This window comes from Punica granatum, chromosome 1, assembly GCF_007655135.1.
Source record: "Punica granatum isolate Tunisia-2019 chromosome 1, ASM765513v2, whole genome shotgun sequence".
Lineage (NCBI taxonomy): Eukaryota > Viridiplantae > Streptophyta > Magnoliopsida > Myrtales > Lythraceae > Punica > Punica granatum.
This window is the reverse complement of record NC_045127.1, coordinates 32,009,982-32,021,487: the sequence shown is the minus strand read 5'-3', so window position 1 is coordinate 32,021,487 and position 11,506 is coordinate 32,009,982. Positions and strand designations below refer to the sequence as shown.

General features: G+C 35.7%; 1 pseudogene; it reads right to left on the bottom strand.

Moving 5' to 3' along the window:
- Positions 1 to 8,550: 8,550 nt before the first annotated feature.
- LOC116205304 lies at positions 8,551 to 11,006 on the bottom strand (annotated as a pseudogene).
- Between the last annotated feature and the right edge of the window lie 500 nt (positions 11,007 to 11,506).

Genomic DNA, 11,506 nt, shown 5'->3' with positions numbered 1-11,506 from the left:
GTCTGATGAACAGGCATTTTTGGACTTCTTCTGAAAAGTTGTGTGTATTTGTCAGAAATTGCTCTATATGGAGCAGAAGATCTGCGAAAAATATTCGAAGACACTTTTCATCTGTTTAGCATCGTGAGAGATTTTTGAAGCCCAATGTTGACTATCTTTCGATGAACTGTTGAGCCGGTGGAAAATAGCATTGTTGGCGTTGTATTCTGCAAATGCCGGTTTGGAGGCTGTTTGGGCTCTCTAGTTGCTCTGTATATCGCTGGATGATCATGGAAGTTCTTATGTTGTGCGCTTGGGCTATATGCTTGTCTCTATTGACTTGAGGATGAATAATGACCACGCTGGACTGTTGAGTCTTCATTTGTATCAATGCTCAAGTCGTGGCCTGAATTGCTATTGATGCGCATTGCTTGAACTGGTGAGCCAAAACGGGGTGCTGACAGCACGACCTAAAAATAAAGACATTACATTATTGTCCTTAAAATAGTAAAAGAAAACAATACAAACAATAATACAGTAAAAGAAAACAGTACAATAATAAACTAGTGTCAGAGATGATTTTCTTATTCCCTAGTCATTTATTGCAGTCATCTCCTGCAGGAATCTTTCGCTTTATGTCATTTATTGCAGTCACTTTAGTCTTCTCGTTACGGTTACTCTTATCTCGAAGGGTTTTTGTGAGTCTTGGCAAAGGTTGTCTGGAGGGTCGGCTGATCTTAAGATTGATCCTTCTGGACTACACATGGAATGAATCTTCTGGAGTTGAGCCTGCATTTTTGTGATTGAGCCAATCTTGTGTAGATCGGCTAACATTTGTGCTTTTAATTGCAAAAACTCGGAATTTTTCATAACATCCAACAAAGGTGTCTTTCGTTGATCAATCCATTTTTGGACTGCCTGCGGCCAATGTTTGATCTTCTTTGCAATTTGGCCACCACTTTACCTTAGTCTGTCTAATAAATCTTGGACAATGATGTCCACATCTCTCGTGATTATTCCGTGTGCCAGAATCTGACGTAAGTCCTTCATCTTATAATTATAGTAAAAACTCCAAGGGACGAAGAACTGGGCAAAGAAATGGAGGCACTTGCCCTAGACCATCCCTTGTTCAATTGTACTTGTGTCTCTAAACATCTTCCATTCTTCATAAGTCTTTGGAGGCAGAATTTCTAGGAGAGCCCCATAGTGTTGAGTTATGGAGCCTGAAGTACTGTGAATCCGAATCGAAATCGGCGATCCAACTGTTAGAGGAACCCTTCAGCAGAACGGGGTTGCAGAACGAATGAACATAATCTTGAATGAACGTGCTAGGTACATGCGATTGAAGTGTGGGTTACCGAAAACATTCTGGGCAGATGCAGTTAACACTGCTGCTTTCTTAATTAATAGAGGACCATCAGTTCCTTTGGATAACGACATACCAAAGGAGGTTTGGAGTGGTAAAGAGGTAAACCTATCATTTCTCAAAGTTTTTGGTCGTGTTTCATATGTTCATGTTGATGCTACTGCTAGAAGCAAACTGGATGCAAAATCTGTGAAGTGTACTTTTATTGGATATGGCGGTGATGAATTTGGTTATAGATTTTGGGATGATCAGAATCGGAAAATAATTAGAAGTCGAGATGTCATATTTAATGAGCATGTTCTGTATAAAGACAGGTCGGGTGCACCAGACATTGATAGTGCAGGTACTTAGGTTAAAAGCCCTCAGTTTGTTGAATTTGATATTCCAAACTCACGTGTTAGCAAAATTCAGAATGACCAGGAGGTTGTTGAGGCAGAACCAAGTACACCGGTAGTTCCGTTGAGGAGATCAGAAAGACAACATCAAGCACCGGAAAGGTACTTGCCCTCTTTACACTATCTTCTGTTGACTGATAGTGGTGAGCCAGAATGTTATGCTGAGGCTATGCAGAGTGAGCACTCGAGCAAGTGGGAGCTTGCAATGGAAGATGTAATGAATTCTTTAATGTCCAATAGCACTTGGGAACTAGTTGAGCTTCCAAAGGGTAAGAAAGCATTGCATAATAAGTGGGTTTACAGAATTAAAGAAGAGGCCAATGGAAGCAAGCGTTACAAGGCAAGGTTGGTTGTGAAGGGTTTTCAGCAGAAACAAGGTATTGATTATACAGATATATTCTCTCATGTTGTGAAGCTAACTACTATCAGATTAGTTTTGAGCATAGTTGCTGCAGAGAATTTATTGTTAGAGCAGATGGATGTAAAAACAGCCTTTCTTCATGGTGGTCTTAACTAAGACATATATATGAAGCAACCAGAAGGATACTTGTCCGAAGGTAGCAGTGAGCTTGTGTGCAAGCTACATAAAAGTTTGTATGGTTTGAAACAAGCCCCGAGACAGTGGTATATGAAGTTTGATGGGTACATGCATGAGATCGAGTTTGTCAGATGCAATGCTCATCATTGTTGCTACTTCAAGAGGTTTGACAATAGTTTTACTATTTTGCTATTATATGTTGATGATATTTTGATAGCAGGCTCTTGTGCTCAAGAGGTGTATAAGTTGAAGAAGCAATTGTCCAAACAGTTTGAAATGAAGGATCTTGGAGAGGCTAAACAGATCCTAGGTATGAGGATTAATCGAGATAAAGTGGCAGGAAAGCTGTTCCTTTCACAGGCTGAATACATTGAAAAAGTTTTGAAGAGATTCCGTATGGATACAACAAAACCAGTGAGTACTCCTATGGGTAGCCATTTTAAGCTATCAATAAGGAATTCACCTAAAAGTGATTCAGAGCGTGCTCATATGGAGAAAGTTCCCTACGCTTCAGCAGTTGGAAGTACTATGTATGCTATGGTGTGTACTAAACCAGATATTGCGCATGCAGTGGGAGTTGTGAGTAGATATATGAGTAATCCGGGTAAGTAGTATTGGGAAGCAGTAAAGTGGATCTTCAGATACTTGCGAGGTACCACAGAGAGGGCTCTATGTTTCGAAGGCAAGAACATGGTTTTGAATGGTTATGTTGATTTTGACTTAGCAGGTGATCTAGATAAAAGGAAGAGTACAACTGGGTACGTGTTTACTTTCAGTGGTACATCGGTTTCTTGGGCTTCTAAGTTGCAGAAAACAGTGGCTTTGTTTACTACAGAAGCGGAGTATATAGCAGTGACATAAGCTAGTAAAGAAATGATATGGCTGCCGAATTTCTTGTGTGAACTGAGGAAAGAGCAGAAGAATAGTATTCTTTACAGCAACAGTCAGAGCGCTATTTTCTTAGCTAAAAATCCAGCTTTTCATTCGAGAATGAAGCACATCGAGTTGAAGTATCATTACATTCGACATCTTTTGGAAAAGAAGGCTTTGCAACTGATGAAAATTCGTGGAAGCGAGAATCTTGCTGACATGTTAACTAAGGTTGTGACCTTAGAGAAGTTGAAGCTATGCATGGCTTCAATTGGCCTTGGAACTTGAGGAGCTCGAGGATTGGCGCCGCCGTCATTTATGGGTTATTTGTTGACTATGAAGATGAAGAGATAATTACATTCGTGTTCATTCTCTAAGTGGGAGATTGTTAAGTTATTGAGCCTGAAGTACTGTGAATCCGGATCAACATGATTACCCATGTTGTATTCGGCCCATTGGTGATGTAATTAGGGTTTGTTCTCTTTATAAACAGTAGTTTATATCTCTTGTAACCCTAACTCAAAATAGTGATATACCTGGTTTGGCGGCGCCCCCAGACGTAGTTAGAATTTCTGATGAACTGGATAATCAATTTCGTGTGTCCCTTTTGCTTTTTCGTTCATATTGTCTTCTACTGTCGTATATCAGGCGCAATACATAGAAATCACACCACTCATAGAACTATATGGGAAACTTTTCGTAATGAACTCTTTCATGGAATAGTAAGAGAAGCATTCCAGTCTGAGGGGAAGAGGATTTTTATGATCAAGGCTTATTACAAGATTTTAGTGAGGTCCTGTTAATTTGGTATTTCAGTAATAAGAACATAATCAATGTCGACTAGAATGTATCTATAGATCTCTCTAGTTTTTCCACCATGGATTGGAAAATTAGAACCTTTGGGATAGATCTTTTCAGCTATTTTATAAGGAGGAAGTGTTTCGAATTCAGACTCTATGGGACATAAGTGAATAAAGAAATTAACTATCAATCATGTCCTATGCTTTGAACTAGGATTTACGCCTTGCGAAAAGGTTAACGCAGTAGAGGAGTTTTCAATAGGGGCTGGAGTGGAAAAGGAAGGATTGTGACGGGGAAGAGTAGGAGCCGAAGGAGATGGAAAAGTTTCGAGTGTGGTCATTGGTTTAAATGTAGAGAGAGATATTAGTCTAGGAGTTCTGCATGAAGGATAGAGCAGAAGGAGACGAAGGAGGAGTGTTTAGGGAAGATGGACTGGCTAAACTCCTCGCTTAAGATTCTTTCGTCTTAGTGGATCCTTTTGTAGAAGAGTTTGACATTTTCCTTGTAAGAATTTCCTAGTAAGGAAATCAAAGGGTTAGAATCTCCTTTTATAAATTCAATTTCAAAATCAAAACAAGATAAAATTGCTTGCTACCTTGCGAAAATTTATTTGGAAACTAAATTTTGAACATCCTTTTGCAGTACTTTTATTCGTACTTTTGCAATCAATTCTCAGTAGAAATTTTTTGTTATACAAATCATCTTGAAATTTTGAGTTACATAAAAAATTGATAAAATCTCCTTTTTAATTGAAGAATAGTTTTCTTGAGGTCCCGACCATATCCCTAATTAAAATCTTACAATTAACTCCCTGTCAAGTTTCTGCTTTAAGATTCCTCTGTATCCTACATTTGATGCTTTTGTTTCTACTATGAGACTAGCTTGGGGATGTGGTAATCCTAAGCATCGCAGATGATGCACCTTTTCTTTAATGATCAGTATCACTTTAGTCATTTCTTTGTTCCATGCATGAGGATTTTTTCGTAATCTTTAAAATAAAGGTTTACAAATTATTCGTAAATTTTGAATGAAATTAAGAACATATTTAAACATCCTAAAAACCTTTGAAGTTGATTCTTATCCTTAATTTCGTCATGAAATTTGCTTGCAAATTCTATAGATTGTGATATAGGTTTAATCTTACCCTAATAAATGTCATGACCTAAAAATCTAATCCTAGTTTGGAATAATTCCATCTTTGATGCAAATACCACTAATCTATTTTTCTTGATGATATGAAAAAAATGCATGAATATGTTTAAAATGTTGGTCTATATCTTTTGAAAATACTAGTACATCATCTATGTAACTATCGTAAATTCAATATAAGGATTAAAAATGTAATTCATTATATTCTGAAATTTCGAAGGTGCATTTTTTAGTTCAAAAGGCATTATATTGCACTCGTAGTGTCCAAAGGGTACCATGAAGGATGTCTTATATCTATCCTTTTCTTCAATTTGCACTTGTCAAAATCCATATTTCATATCGAACTTATAAAAAACTTTTGCGTCATATAGTCTTTTTAATAAATCCCTTTTATTGGGTATGGGGTTTTGTACCTATTTTAATACCTTATTTAAAGGTTTGTAATTTATTACTAACCTAGGAGTTCCTCTTTCAATTTTTGCTTGATTTTGTACATAGAAAGCTACGCGACTCCATAGGAATGGACTTTTCCGTATCAATCCCTTTTTTAATAGATCATTGATTTCTTTCATGCAAAAAATTAACAATTCTTCATTCATTTGAATCGGTCTAGCTTTTGTAGGAATATTTCTTTCATTAAAATCCTTTTCATAAGGTAAAGAAACTATATGATGCTTTCATTGCCAAAAGGCGTTTAGTACGGTAGAGCATATTTCTTTTTCAAGTTTTTCTTGTAAATTTTTTACTTTATCCTGGATTTCTTTCTTCATAAGTTGTTGCTCTATTCTTTTTCCCTTTATTACCTCATTAAGATAATTTAAATGATTTTCTTTTGCTTTAATTAGGTTTATTGCTTAAAAATATTGAGGCACTTTGTAAGGTTAAAATATCATTTTCTTTAATAGGATCTAGGAATCCAAAACAGAGAATTTTCCTTAAAATATTAGTATTGATTCCTTATGCCGGCTTAAAAAAGGTATAATTACGTTAAAAATGGCGTTCCCAAAATTATTCCTATAGAAATATCCTTAATCAAAATAAAAGTTGTTTTAAAATAATATTCATCTTTATAAATATAAACTCTCGAGATTTTATAATTAATTTTTAATCTTGATCTATTCACACCATGAATCCTTTCTATGGTTTTTTTGGTAATATTTTGTTGGTATTATCTCCTCTCGTAGACAATTCATATCTGCTCCAGTATCTAGTAAGGCTATGTTATCTGACTTGAAGTCTCGACCTATTATTACCTCTACTCTTACTTGCCACTTTTGTATAGGTATTGTAGAAATTACATTTAGGAATTCGTGCTGAGACGTACTAGTATGATCTTGTGCTTCCTTCATAATTTCTTGGTCTTTATCTTGAAAACCTTTTGAAACTCTTTCGAAAGTGATAAGGAGATTTTTTATTTCGAAATTTTCTTAACTTAATTCCTTAATCTGTCTTTAATTTCATTTATCTCATTTTATAAATCTTGAATTGTAACAAATTTACTTTCAGGTTTAAATACTTCAAATATGTTTTTTAAGGCTATAAGTAACTATCTCCTTTTCTGACTTGTCTTCTTCCTTTTCTAGAAGCATTTTCCTAAATTTTATTAAAGCTTCTAACCTCTCTCTTGGACTTTCTAACTCTGTTTTTTTTCCCCTAAAATTTCCTTTTCATCTTTCGTAATTACATTAATAGATTGTTTACAAAAACACAATCCGTTTTCTTTGCAAGAATTATCGTCAGATTCAGTATCTTGAATTTTGTAAACGTATTCGGATTCACTTGACCCGACACTTTGAACTTATATGCCCTTTGTTTCTGCATTTATAGCAAACTATCTCTCTCCTATTTCCTTTGAAGAGCCTCTTCGTAAATCTCTTCCCATTTTTGAGAGAATAATTTTGATATTCCTCTTTACCATAAGATTTCATAGCTCTTCTATTATATTTCTTTCGGCGAGACTTTTTCACACCTATAGGCCGTATTGGGAACAAAAGGATTCCAAATCTCTTTTAAATCTTAGTATCTTGAGAGACTTTAAATTTTAGCTTTAAATCTGCACATAACATCCGTCCTTCCTTCGTGACATAATTGATAATTTCTCCATATGTTAAAGTAGAATAGGGTATGTTTCCATTATGTCTCTCCCTAATCCACTCTTACCTTTTCTGTAAATAAAGGTGGTAAACTGAAAATAAATTTTTCCATCCAGAATCTTGATTACAATCTGTTCTTAGAAACACCTTTGCCAAAAATACATCCTTATACCATCTAAAACCGTGTGGGACAATTTAAGTATGTTAATAATTCCTTAGATCTCTCTTGCAACTGATGTGAGTCACATACAAAGTGTTTAGTAATTGCATAGTTATAGGTTAATACAGCTATTTTTATATCTTTTCCATTTATGTTTTGCATATCGATTAAAATATAATTTCGTTGTTACACAGTTAGGTAATTATTCCACCAACCTTTTAAAAGCCTAGTAAATCCAGCTGTTAGTTATTTAACGATTGCATGATCATTATTATTTCTTCCCCCATATGCCGTAGCGGCAATAGTCGTTTCGTTAAGTATATTAATAATTTGATGTTCCAATTGTCCATCCAGATTCCATTTGTAAATACTATCACCTGAATATAAAGCAGCAAATGCCAGTTCCTCGTATTGTAAATTGAGAGGCGTAGGTCTAAGGTAAAAGTTTTTGGAAAAAAAATTTCTTTTTTCTGACCTATATCTTTGTATCCTGTTCACATGTGATCTTTCATTATTCATTTCCCTAAACTCGTCAACTAATTTATCAATGTCATCTTCTGTTTCTCCACTTGCAAAACAGTTGCCAAGATTCATTTTCAGAAAATCAATATAATAAATATTTTTCGAAGGAAAAGCTATATTTGCATTAAAGGAGAAAGACATGTTTAATCCATGATTATAGATTGTAAATTCATGCCCAAGATGGCCTACCCAATGAGGCAAAGTGGTATCACAAATAAACATCAAAACCCACTGCCTTACCGAGAAATAAGGCCCACTGCCTTCTGAGAGTGAGGAAGCTCTAGGTTCGGGGTAATATCATCTCATTGAGCAAACTCCAAAGATATTACGGCCAAGGTTTTCAGAATCGCGATTCTACCTAGAATCGGTTGAGGGTCGTAGAATCGTGAATCGCGATTCGAATCGTGAATCGTAAGATTCTACCTGTAATTAAAAAAAATAACATATATATATATATATGTAACATACTTTCCTGAGCAAAAAAAATCAATTCTTGTTCATTCAAATAAAGATCCAAAACCAACAAATCAACAATAAGTCATAAAATGATAAAAACACAAAATATCGTTACAAATTATCGAAATTCAAGGTCCAAAATTTCAAATCATAACTTAAACTCCCGAAATAAAAAGTTAACAACATAAATCATAAGTCATAACATAAAATGAACAAATAGATCAAATCTCATCCAAATCTTTATCATCACCAACATCATCATCATACAAAATATCAAACTCATCTTCTTCGGGAAGTTCTAAGTCATCAACCGTGCCATGCTCTTGTGTGCGCATATTCTCTGCATGTTCATCGCCAATTTGAATACCTTCACTTTCTTCATCACCATCATCCCCACGACCAAGAGAACGCAAGTTAAAATTATGACTTAAAGTTGCGGTATTCTTTGTCTCCTCTTCGACAATCCATTCATCATCGGAAGAAATGTCCTCTACTTGAAGATCAACTTGCTTCCTGATCTTCTTATCTTTCAACTTCAAATTGTACATCACAAATACTAAATCATTCATCTTCTTTTGATGCAACCGATTTCTTCTCTTTGTGTGTACCTAAGCAAAACAAAACAATTAGTTGATATATTAACATGAATTCTGATAAGGTAACGAAATCCATATTCATAAAATACCATTTCAAAAGCACTCCAATTACGCTCACATCCCGAAGAGCTACAGGTCAAACTTAATATCCTTATACTAAATCTTTGCAACTATGGGGTATCGGCACCATATGATTCCCACCAATCTGCCGGTGTCTTCTTAAACCTCATAGACTTTGCAGATGAGAATCCAAAGAGTCCTCTTTCATGTTTGAATTCCTCTAGCTACAAATCAACCTTATCCCTCTCTTCATCATCTAGCATCCGATCCATAACCTTATATAATCCACGCATAACTTCTCTATCAGCTCTAAATTCAGAAGAGAAATGCAACTGGGGATTCAGGTAATAAGCAACAGCATGTAGAGGCCTATGAAGTTGAACCTCCCATCTCTCATCAATAACTTTCCTAATAGGATCATAGCTAAAAGCATGAAACAAATCATTATTAGATATTTACAAATTTCAAATATAATGATAAATAAGTAAGTAAAGACTAAGCATATAAGTTACAACAGCTTATAAGTAATTTTACCTCTTCCGATCATCCTTGAAGTTTGTTTTGATCTTCTGCTTAGCTTTCTCCATCTCATTATAAATAAAGCCCATCACGGGCTTTTCATCCGAATCCACCATGCGGAGGACCTTAATGAGAGGATATGCAGCCTTCAAACATGTATTAACATTACTCCAAAATCTGGTATCCATAATAACACGTTTCGCATACTTTCCACCTTCTAACTTTGCAAATCGACTCCCTTTCCATTGCTTGGATGCAAACATAGTCCTTAGAGCATTTCTATTGTCGAAGAGGCATCCCAAAGTCAGATAAGCAGTGGCAAAGCGAGTCACAGCCGGTCTAATCAAATCTTTGCCCTTGGTGAAATGCTTCAGCATTGTGATGAGAAGTGCTCTCGAGTAAATGAATGTCGTAATCTTCCTACCGTTCATTATTGTCAGCTCATGTACCTTAATCTTCTTCTCCAAATCCTCTAACATAAGATCTATGCAATGAGCTGCACAAGGAGTCCAAAATAACTTCTTCCGTTTCTCCATTAGCATCTCACCTGCTGCCTTGTAATTAGCAGCATTATCCGTGACAATTTGAACTACGTTCTCTTCCCCAACTTGCTCTACTATATCATCTATCATCTCAAATACTTTCACTGCAGTCGTGGAGATGTCTGATGTGTCACTGGAAGTCAAAAAAATTGTTCCCTTAGGGCTATTCACTAGGAAATTGCATATGGACCTCTTCTTCTTATCAGTCCAACCATCTGACATTATAGAACACCCCGACTTTCTCCACATAGCTTTATGCTCCTCAAGCAATGACATAGTATTATCAACCTCTTTTCTCAAATATTTATCACTAAGCTCATGATAAGACGGCGGTTTCAATCCAATACCATACTTCCCAATCAAATGACACATCTTCTCAAACTCAGGATTCTTGACACAATTAAATGGAATTGCACTTGTATAGAAAAAACGAGCAATCTGCATGCAAACATCCTCTCTCAAATTTTTCTTCATCATCTGATTAATTGTTGATTGTTTTTGCTTGCTTTGAATGTTCAAATTCCTCTTCTTAAAGAAACTAGAAATTTCAGCTGTTTCATTTCCCTTTCTCTTTGTATTAACCCCTGCATCTTCATCATCATTACCAACATCTACAACATCATCACCTTCTAAACCATAACTACTAGCTTGTTTTTTCTTCACTGAAAGATCCTCTAAACGCATACAAATAGCGAGCATATTATTCTTAACGTCATCAGGAACAGCTGGACAAGGTGCCACGTTAATCTTGGTACATCCCAAGTGATGTTTCAACCTATAGGGACCTCCAGAAACTACCTTGTCACAATATTTACATTTAATCTTCAGCCTCTCTCCTGGAACTTCATAACCGTGTGCCCAAGCCGGATCATCTCTAACTCCAGTTGCATTTTTCCTAGATTTGGCTACTGCCCCGGTATTACTAGCCGATGCACTCCCAGATCCACTTGCAGAAGCCATCTCTATTCAATCCAAAGATTCCAAACTTAATAATCACTCACTCAACAAATCTAACTCAATAGAAAATTATAGCACAATGCGGGAAAAAAATTAACACAATTTCAGTACAATAACATAAGCAATTCCATCAGGCATCAACATTATTACATACAGGGCAAATGGGCACTTTCATTTCATCAGCACAATTTCTTCAGAATCACCACAATTAGAACAAATTCATCAGCACAAGATTCAATTGAAATCACCAAGATTCAGAAACATAAATCACAATTTCATTTGGAAGATTGGAACCATGAAGACAACCAGATTACCCATAAAATTAGCACAATTTCAGTACAATAACATAAGCAATTCCATCAGGCACCAGCATTATTACATACAGGGCAAATGGGCACTTTCATTTTATCAGCATAATTTCTTCAGAATCAGCACAATTAGAACAAATTCATCAGCACAAGATTCAATTAAAATCACCAAGATTCAGAAACATAAATCACAAT